The sequence below is a fragment of the Megascapheus bottae genome, chromosome 20 (genome assembly GCF_031878675.1).
Source record: "Megascapheus bottae isolate mThoBot1 chromosome 20, mThoBot2.hap1, whole genome shotgun sequence".
NCBI lineage: Eukaryota > Metazoa > Chordata > Mammalia > Rodentia > Geomyidae > Megascapheus > Megascapheus bottae.
In genome coordinates, this window is record NC_143528.1 from 26,715,825 (window position 1) to 26,725,193 (window position 9,369).

The window sequence follows — 9,369 nt, forward strand, 5'->3', positions numbered from 1 at the left end:
CTTCCGGCTTTTTTTTTTCTATGTATGTGGTTCCGAGGAATCGAACCCGGGTCTTCGTGCATGCTAGGCAAGCACTCTACCACTAGGCCAAACTCCCGGCCCTGTATATGTTTTTTTAAAAAATGGGAATATTGGCTGGGTGCCAGTGACTCACTCCTTAATCTTAGCTGAGGTTCAAGGCCAGCCCAGGAAGGACAATCTGTGAAACTCTTATCTCTCATTAAGCACCCAAAACTGCTGGAAATGGAGCTATGGATAGCCTTGGGCAAGAGAAGCTCAGGACTCCCAGGCCCTAAGTTCAATGCGCAGAACTGGAACACATAAAAAGGAATTAAGAATTCTATGAAGTATGGAAGAATATACAATGTGATAAATAAGTAAATAACAGCAATTATTTCTGGGATTTTTTTGGTACATACTTTCCCCGCTTCTTTTATATTTTGCTGATTTTTTATCTCAATTATTTTATGTAACATGTAACATATTATCTCAGTTAATTCATATAAAAGTTCTATTTAATACATTACCTGCTTTTAAAAATTAAAGAAAAGAAATCTACTAAATTTAAGTCCATTTATATTAACATTCAAAGGAAACATATTAAGTTTTGGTTTTTAAAGATGGAATAGCATTTCAGAAGGTAAAAAGTTGGTTTTCTTCTTCTATCAGCCTTCTAATGAGAAAAATAACAATAGTGAAAAGCAAAATTAGAAGAAAAACTGTATCAGCCACTTCAAACATTACAAGACAGAGTAGGTTAAAGAAAGTAAAAAATGATTATTCAAAATTCAGCAGCTACTAACTCTAAGGCCAGACTTGCTTATCAGTCTCATTAACTAACAATCGAGATAAAATGAACCCTAAGGACTTTGTACATTTCCAGAGCTGTAAATGCATTTATAAAGGCCTCAAATAATGATGGAGCCTCTGGCTGAGGAAAGCAAATAAATTCAGGGAGGTATTCCTATGGATTTTCATTTCCTTAAAGAGAGTATAGCTTTAGGCTGTGTACTTTGATGCACGTGGTAAGATTTATTATAATTTTCTTTTAAACTTCTTGAGATAAATGGCTCTTGAACTGAGAAAAGATAAGGATGTGTGTGTGTGGGGGGGGGGGGTGTTCATGCATGTCAATACTAAGGATTGAACTCAGGGCCCGGGTGCTGTCTCTTAGGTTTGTTTATTTCTTTTTTCCACACAAGGCTGACTCTCTACCACTTGCACCACAACTCCACTTTCAGCTTTTTGGTGGGTCATTGGAGGTAAGATTGTCACAAATTCTCCTGGCTGAGCGGGCATTAAATTTTGATCCTCAGATCTTGGCCACCTAAGTAGAAGAATTATTTCAAATAGTAATTTTCTGTCGCCATTCCTTAGCATTTAAGAAAATCGACATTTTCTTCTCTTTTAGCATTATTTAATTCATTGTATAATCATCTAGGCATCTTGGTATACAGTAATACTCTATAATACTCTATATTTTATAATGAAATCTTTATCGAAATTTAACTTTTTTATCCATTTTCCCTTCAGTACCCTAATAGTCACTGAAATGCCTACGCTTTCCTCTCTCCTTATGTGTAAAGTCCATCCCAAAATTTACCTCTGCTTTAAAAACTCAATTGGCTTCCTCTTTTTCTTAGCTTTTACATCTACTTTATTCTTAGAGCCAACCTGTGAGTTAACAAACCCCCACATTGCTGTTATAGGAATCATATTCCTTCTTACATGTACCAAAATCTCATATTCAGCAATGAATTCTGGGTTGCAAAAGAGGATTTACTGTTTCCCCCTGTCTCTGTGGTTGGCTTCCTATTATTAAAACAATTTCTAGAGTGAGATCTGATGGCACACATCTATAATCCCAACTACATGGGAAGATCTCAGTCAGACGCCCGCCCAGGCAAAGTCAGGAAACCAAAGGAAACCCAAAGTACCGGGGTCCCATTTCCAGTGGCAGAGTGCTTTCACAGCAATTGAAAGGATCTGAGTATTATTACCAAAAAAAGTGTTTAAAAATAATTCTAAACTTTGTAGAGAGGTAACAGATCGAATTGTACCACCTTCAGATGTGTGTGAGAGACAGAGATACAGACAGCCAGACAGACTGAGTTATTTTCTAGTCTCAGCACTTATCTTATAAATGTATAAGTTCTCATTGTAAGAGGTACCCAGAGGAAAAAGAATCTGAAAAGTCAAAAACGCAAGGGAAATGTTGGTTCCTGTCTACTTCAACTATTTCTAGATAAGGCAAATATATTGGGATGAGTCAGTTTAATGCTAAGTTAGAGCTGTATCTCCCACCCTAATTTTAATGTTGAAGGGGGAAATAGCTCCTGGGGATGAGAGAGATAAGGTTGTTTGAAATCCTTCCAGGTCCTTTGAACCTCAGCCAGCCTCAACTGTAACTGGCTCCAGTCTTCTCTGAAGACTGCTCATTGGAAAGAGCTACTCATAGTCAGTCCATGTTAGTTTCTCTGTAGGCCTTCACTCTACTGGATTCCCATGTGAAATTTGGCTTTCAGACTTTAGACCCAAATTCCAGGAATCTCAGGTTTGTTTTAGCCGAATAAATATGGCAAAGGACAAGAAAGGAAATCTGTTACAAAGCAGATGGAATGACAGCACTGGAGTGCATCTGTTCACTCGTCAGGAGCTACACACTGGCTTCAGGTTAAATAGGAAGAAATGAGAGTAGTCTCCAAAGACTGGCAGAGTCTCCCTAGAGTCATCAGCTGAATACTCCTTATCACATACACCACACATGAGGAAACTAGCCAAGACTTGAGGGGAGGGAGGGAATACCTCAAAACATGGCTGCTTTGGAAATACTTCTCAAGGTTTCCAAGAGCTGGGAAGAACTCATGTATCCACAAGAAAACTCATCATTTAACTGGTGATAGATACAACACCCTTAGAAATACAGCAAGAAAAGCAATAGACTGGAGGCTGATCTGATAAAAAAAAAACCTTTAAAAATCTTAAAGGCAAGCTAGGAAATAGCGGTTCATGCCTAATCCTAGCTACTGAGGAGCCTGAGATCTGAGGATCATTGTTCAAAGGCAGCCGGGGCAGTAGAGTTTGAGGGTCTTATTTCCAATGAAACACCCCAAAGACCTGATGTGGCACTGAGTCTCCAGTGGGACAGCTCTTAGCTTTGAACAGAAAAAAAGCTCAAAGATAGTATGCAGGCTCTGAAGTCAAACCCCGAAACTGAAGCAAGCATGTTCACATGTGCATGTGTACACACACACACACACACACACACACACACACACACACATCTTAAAAGCAAAACAACCACCAAAAAGTTCATAGTTTAATGGTTTCTAAGTAATCTAAGCACATCCTAGAATAACAACCAAAAATGGATAGAAATAGAAAAATATCTAGATCCCAGCAAGGTAAAATTTGTTTACTACAATACAGTAAAACTTCCAAATACACAAAGAATCAAGAAAATATAGCCCATAACAAAAAAAGGAAAAAAGAACAATCAATGAATAGAAACAAAATAAAGAATGACTCAGGTATATCTTACTAGGACACCATATCAGTTAGCAGAATCATTTGCTATATGCTCTTTTTTTACATTTTATTGATGGGATGATGTACAGAGGGTGATGTACAGTTGCGTTCATCAGTGGGTACATTACTTCTTGAACATTGTTACCCCTTCCCTTGTTTTTCTCCCACTTTTCCTGTCCCTACCTCCTGCCATTCATCTTGTTTTTCCTTTGCTTTCCATTTTCAAGCACACAAATGAACATATATACAGTATACCAGGTACCAAAGTTAGATACAGTAACAACATGAGATAAACCTTAAGGGGAAAAGAAGAGAAAATAAATGGCTTCACATAGTACATTAAGAAATCACAAAAATAAAACTCTTGTTTCCATATTCTGGAATTCATTTTGCTTAGCCTCATCCTATATGGATACACGTACATCGCTTTTAAGCTATTATGATGCTCTGTTAGGAGAATTTTAAACGTCTACTAATAGTTACAAATAAGGGAACCCATGGGACTTATGTTTCTTTGGGTCTGGCTTACTTCAATTAATATGATTTTTCCAAGTCTTTCCATTTCCTTACAAATGAGGCAATGCCATTCTTTCTGATGGCAGCATAGAATTCCATCGTGTAAATGTGCCACATCTTCATGATCTGTTCATCTACCGAGGGGCATCTGGGTTGGTTCCATATAGATCTTTCAAAAGACTCAAATCAAGCAGAATGCTGGTGACTCACACTTGTAATCCTAACTACTCAGGAAACTGAAATCTGAAGATTATGGTTCAAAGCCAGCCTGGGCTAGAAAGTGTGTAAGATTCTTACCTCCAAGTAACCACCAGAAGACTGGAAGTGGTGCTGTGGCCCAAAGTAGAAGAGTGCTAACCTTGAGCAAATATTGCTCAGGGACAGTGCCCAGGCCCTGAGTTCAAACCCCCTGACTCACACACACAAAAAAAAGAAAGAAAAATAAAAAGGAAAGAAAGAGAGAGAAGGCTTAAATCATGGAAAGTAGAAAGGCTGAAAACTTGGACACAGAGACTGAGCATGCACTATTACTGCTACCTGGAATATTTGTTCTCTGTTTATTGAAGGCTAATTTTCACATTCTATCTCTGCCATCACTCCCTCTAGGAACTTGCCTGATGTGAAAACTAGGTTACATTTATATAAATGGAATGTTAGTGACACAATCTATTTTCCTTCCTCTGCAAATATAATTATGAAATTATTCCCTATCTCTATTAGGGTCTCAGACATTATGGTGACAGGAGTCCTGCTGGGTTTTGTTACCTGTTGAGAAGCTTGGCAAACAGAGTGGAACAATTGTAAAAAGAGAGAAGAGAAGGAAGAAGAAATACAAAAAAAAAAGGAAAAATCTCTCTGTATTTTCAGAAGCGCTGAAATTAAGAATATTGTTAATACATGTCACAAAGCAAATCCAAAAGTGCAAATAAGTTCAAATTTACCAACTCAAATATATACTTCTTGATATATCCAAGCTAGGAACAGCAGTATATAAGAAGAAATATGATACATAGCTTTCAGCTACAGCTCAAGAACCAACATAATTTCACTTTTAGCAACTTTAATTAGGAAAATATCTATATATATTTATCAAAATGGTAGATAGCTAGCCTTGAGCAAAATTGCTCAGGACAGCACCAAAAGCCCCATGATTGACCAAAAAATTGTTACCAAATGTGAGAGTTTCTATTTAGTAGTTTAAACAGATTAACTCTAGGTTGCTTTTTGTCTTGAACAAAACTATTAAGGAATTTTTTTAACCAACAGAATACTAAGAAACAGTAGAATCTTTGAGCCTAGTAATGAGAGTGGTTAAATGGAGGACTGATGGAGACTATAGGCTCTGTCTGAAGCAGAGAAGGCTGGCTCTAGCCCTAATTATCAGTGTTAAAGAGACTCAGTCTTAGGAGCATCACTGCAGGAAGATGGAAGATTGTCCTGGGGAAGTTTGAGGTAGGGAAGTTTTATACTTTACTTTGGACAATTGCTTTCCAGAAAGAGAATTTTAGTCATTCTCATCCCAATCAAAACCAATTTGAAAGAGAATGTGTCCATTTTCCTCATCAGGAATGAAATATTCAAATGTTGCCACGCATTTTCTTTAGAGATAAAACAAAGGCTTCCCTGACTGACTCTCCTACTTCAGATGTGTGTGATTAAACATTAAACACCAGAGCTAGACACCACCAGTGGCTCACAGCTTCAATTGTAACTATTGCAGGTGGCTGAAATCCAAAAGATCTTAGACAAAGCCACTCTGGGAAACTAAAGTCGCAAGACTCTGTTCCCAAGATAACCAACAAAAAGCCAGACTGGGGACAAGGCTCAAGTGCCTGAATGGCAGCTAAGCCAGCAAGTCAAGCAAGCAAGAGGCTTTGAATTCAAAGGCAATAATTAATAATAATAATAATACCAACAATAGGTATTTGAGTTGAAAGTAAAAATGTTTAATTAATTTAAAGATGATTCATGTTTTCTGCTTCCCTTAGTGTCCCCTAAGTATAAACGACATCAGACTAAAATTCTGCTAAAGTTTTCCTCTGAAATCAGCCAATTGCTCTAATAGGTCTTCTGAAAAATTTAAAACATCAAAAGCTTTAGGCGGATAAATGTACTGATATAAGTAAATAAAAAAAAAGAATGCTGAACAGACATCTCCTCTTCTCCAGCTAGAAAGATAATCTATCTTTGAAAAGCCCATGAGCATAACTTTCAGAGCCAGAGTGGTGCTTCTGATTGTAGTCCCATTACTTGGGATTTAACATGTTCTTGGGCCTTCATCATTAAAAAGATTTCTGTAAGGATGGAGATGTGGCTCAAGAAAGTGAAAGGCCTGCTGATATCCTAGCTACACAGGAGGCTAAGATCTGAGGATCAAGGTTCAAAGCCAGCCCAGGCACAAAAGGACCTGAGACTCTTATCTCCAGTTAACCTCTAGAAAACGGGAAGTTGGGCTTAGCTCAAGGGATAGGGCGGTAGCCTTGAGCTGAAGAGCTCAGGGACAACACACAGGTGGAGTTTAAGCCCCATGACTCACAAAACAAACAAACAAATAAATAAAAACTGTAAGAAAAGCAAGTGAAAGGCCCTAAGTTCAAACCCCATTGTTGCCACATGAAAGCAAGATACACTTCTGATGGGTATGTGTTGTCCCTCGTCACACCTGTTTCTTTCTCCTGGCTAGTGAGTTGAACTGCTCCAATCTACATCCAATCTACATGCCATGACATTCTCCCTCAACACAGGCCCAAAAACAATGGAGCTAAGTGATCCCAAATCTAAGAAATCTCTAAAACCATCTGCTCAGCTGTCGTATGTTACACGATATCCCGTGTGTTGTGCAGGGGTATGTCTGCATAGAACTGTGTGCATGGCTAGGTTGCTTGGGGCCAGTACTACTTCCCCTACTTTATAGGAATGGCTCAAGGTGGTGTGGGGGGGGGAGGAGCAGGTGTGCAAACGCTGACTCAAGAAAAAATGATGGAGGACTATGATTCTTGGGACAAAGAGTATTTTTCACCTTTTCTTGCATTTTGTGAATTCAAAATAGGAAACAAGCTATAAACAACAATACAAAAAATAATAACCAGCATAGAAAAGAAAGCTGAAATGATTTTGGAATGGAGTCTCTGCCCAGGGTTATTCATTAAGTGCTTTCACTCTTCCACATTCTGCTCCATCACCCGTCCCGTCTAGAGCCAGTCCCTTGTCTGCCTACTGATCCATCCAGCATCATCCAGAACTGTCACCCACTATCTCCCTCCTATTATACTTCTTTAATCACACACACACACACACACACATTCTTTTTTTAAAAAAATAATCCCTTCTATGCTGGAAAAATGGCTGCCATAATTTCATTGATAGTGAAGGTTATACAACAGGCCTACAGAATATTTTTTCTGTCTAGCTCTAATTAGAGCAAGGATAAAGGAAATTTCAAACCTGGTTTCTGGTACCAAGTTGGAATAAAACTCTTGATGGCTAGACTTTGGAAAAGAAGGAAAAACATTAGTTAAAAACTCGGGCTAATATAATGAGTGATTGTTGTCCTTAATGTACTATGTTATCTCTCATCTCTTTTGCTGTCCCTTGGTTATCTCATATTGTTACAATATCTCACTTTGTTATCTGATATATTGGATTTATTTGTATTTGGTTATTTGAAATTGGATAGGGAAGGGGGGAAAACAAGATGAGAGGTGGGGGTGGGGGGAGGGAAATGGGGACCAAGACATGAGAAAGATTATCAATGTATATGAATTAATGCACCTTTTATCTGGCGAATATAATGTAACCCTTCTATTAATTACAATTAAAAGTATGAAAAAAAACTCGTGCTAACTAGCACAACTATGTTCATTGCAGCACTATTTACCATAGCAAAGATATGGAACCAACCCAGATGCCCCTCAGTTGATTAGTGGATCACCAAGATATGGTATTTATACACAATGGAATTCTATGCTGTGGTCAGAAAGAACAACATTGCCCCATTTGTAAGAAATGGAAAGACTTAGAAAAAATCATATTAAGTGAAGTAAGCCAGACTCAAAGGAAAATAGGCTCAATGGTTTCCCTCATTTGTCATAATCAGTAGAAACCTTGGGCTCTACTAGCAGAGATTTACAAAAGAACAAAACCTGGATACATAAGGCCATATAATGTGAAGCTAATTGAAAGGACCTCCAGGATATAGAAACAAAAGCCATATAATGAGTGATTGTTGTCTTTAATGTACTATGTTATCTGTCATCTCTTTTGCTGTCCCTTGGTTATCTCATATTGTTACAGTATTTCACCTTGTTATCTGATATATTGGATATATGCATATTTGGTTAATTGAAATTGGATAGGGAAGGGGGGAAAACAAGATGAGGGGCAGGGGTGGGGGAGGGAAACGGGGACCAAGACATGAGAAAGGATATCAATGTTTGTGAAGTAATGTACCTTCTATCTGGTGAATATAATGTAACCCTTCTATTAATTACAATTAAAAAATATATGAAAACACCTCAGGCTAAAAAAATAATCTTGGGCTTAAATCAAACCTGAGGAAGATTAAAATTAGACAAAATAAGGAAACAGACAAGAATGTAAAGTGGAAGGGTAAGGAATGCAGCCTATTAAATATGCTGATGTCAATAATACAATACAAAAATCATCCTTACTGAGAAAATACATTTTGTGTCATAAGAACATAGAAAATCAATAAACATTTTTTTTTTGCCAGTCCTGGGCTTGAGCTCAGGGCCTGAGCACTGTCCTTGGACTTTCTCAAGGCTAGAGCTCTACCACTTGAGCCTCAGCACCACTTCCAGCTTTTTTCTATGTATGTGGTATCGAGGAATCGAACCCGGGTCTTCATGCATGCTAGGCAAGCACTTTAACCACTAGGCCAAACTCCCGGCCCATCAATAAACATTTTAAATGACTATACTATTTAGATATACATATATATGTGTATATATGTATCTTCAACTTATAAAAGACATTTCAAATGTGGAAAGATGTTATTTTATGTTGCTGGTTGTTCAATAAGGATTTGCTAAACAATTTTTATGTTCTGAATTACTTTAGATGGTTCTTAAAAAAAAAATATGGGGACCGGGAGTTTGACATAGTGGTAGAGTACTTGCCTAGCATGCATGAATACCTGGGTTCGATTCCTCGGTACCACATACATAGAAAAAAAGCCAGAAGTGGTGCTGAGGCTCAAGTGGTAGAGTGCTAGCTTTAAGAAAGTCCAAGGACAGTGCTCAGGCCCTTAGCCCAAGCCCAGGACTGGCAAAAAAAAAAATTAAAAAAAGCATGGAGTGAAGTGAT

At 38.0% G+C, this 9,369-nt stretch overlaps 1 non-coding gene across 1 annotated transcript; it reads right to left on the reverse strand.

The window, feature by feature from the left end:
* Positions 1–1,713: 1,713 nt before the first annotated feature.
* Positions 1,714–1,841, reverse strand: LOC150049309 (small nucleolar RNA SNORA40). Its single transcript, XR_016539074.1, has one exon. It is a non-coding gene; the product is annotated as a small nucleolar RNA SNORA40 (small nucleolar RNA).
* Between the last annotated feature and the right edge of the window lie 7,528 nt (positions 1,842–9,369).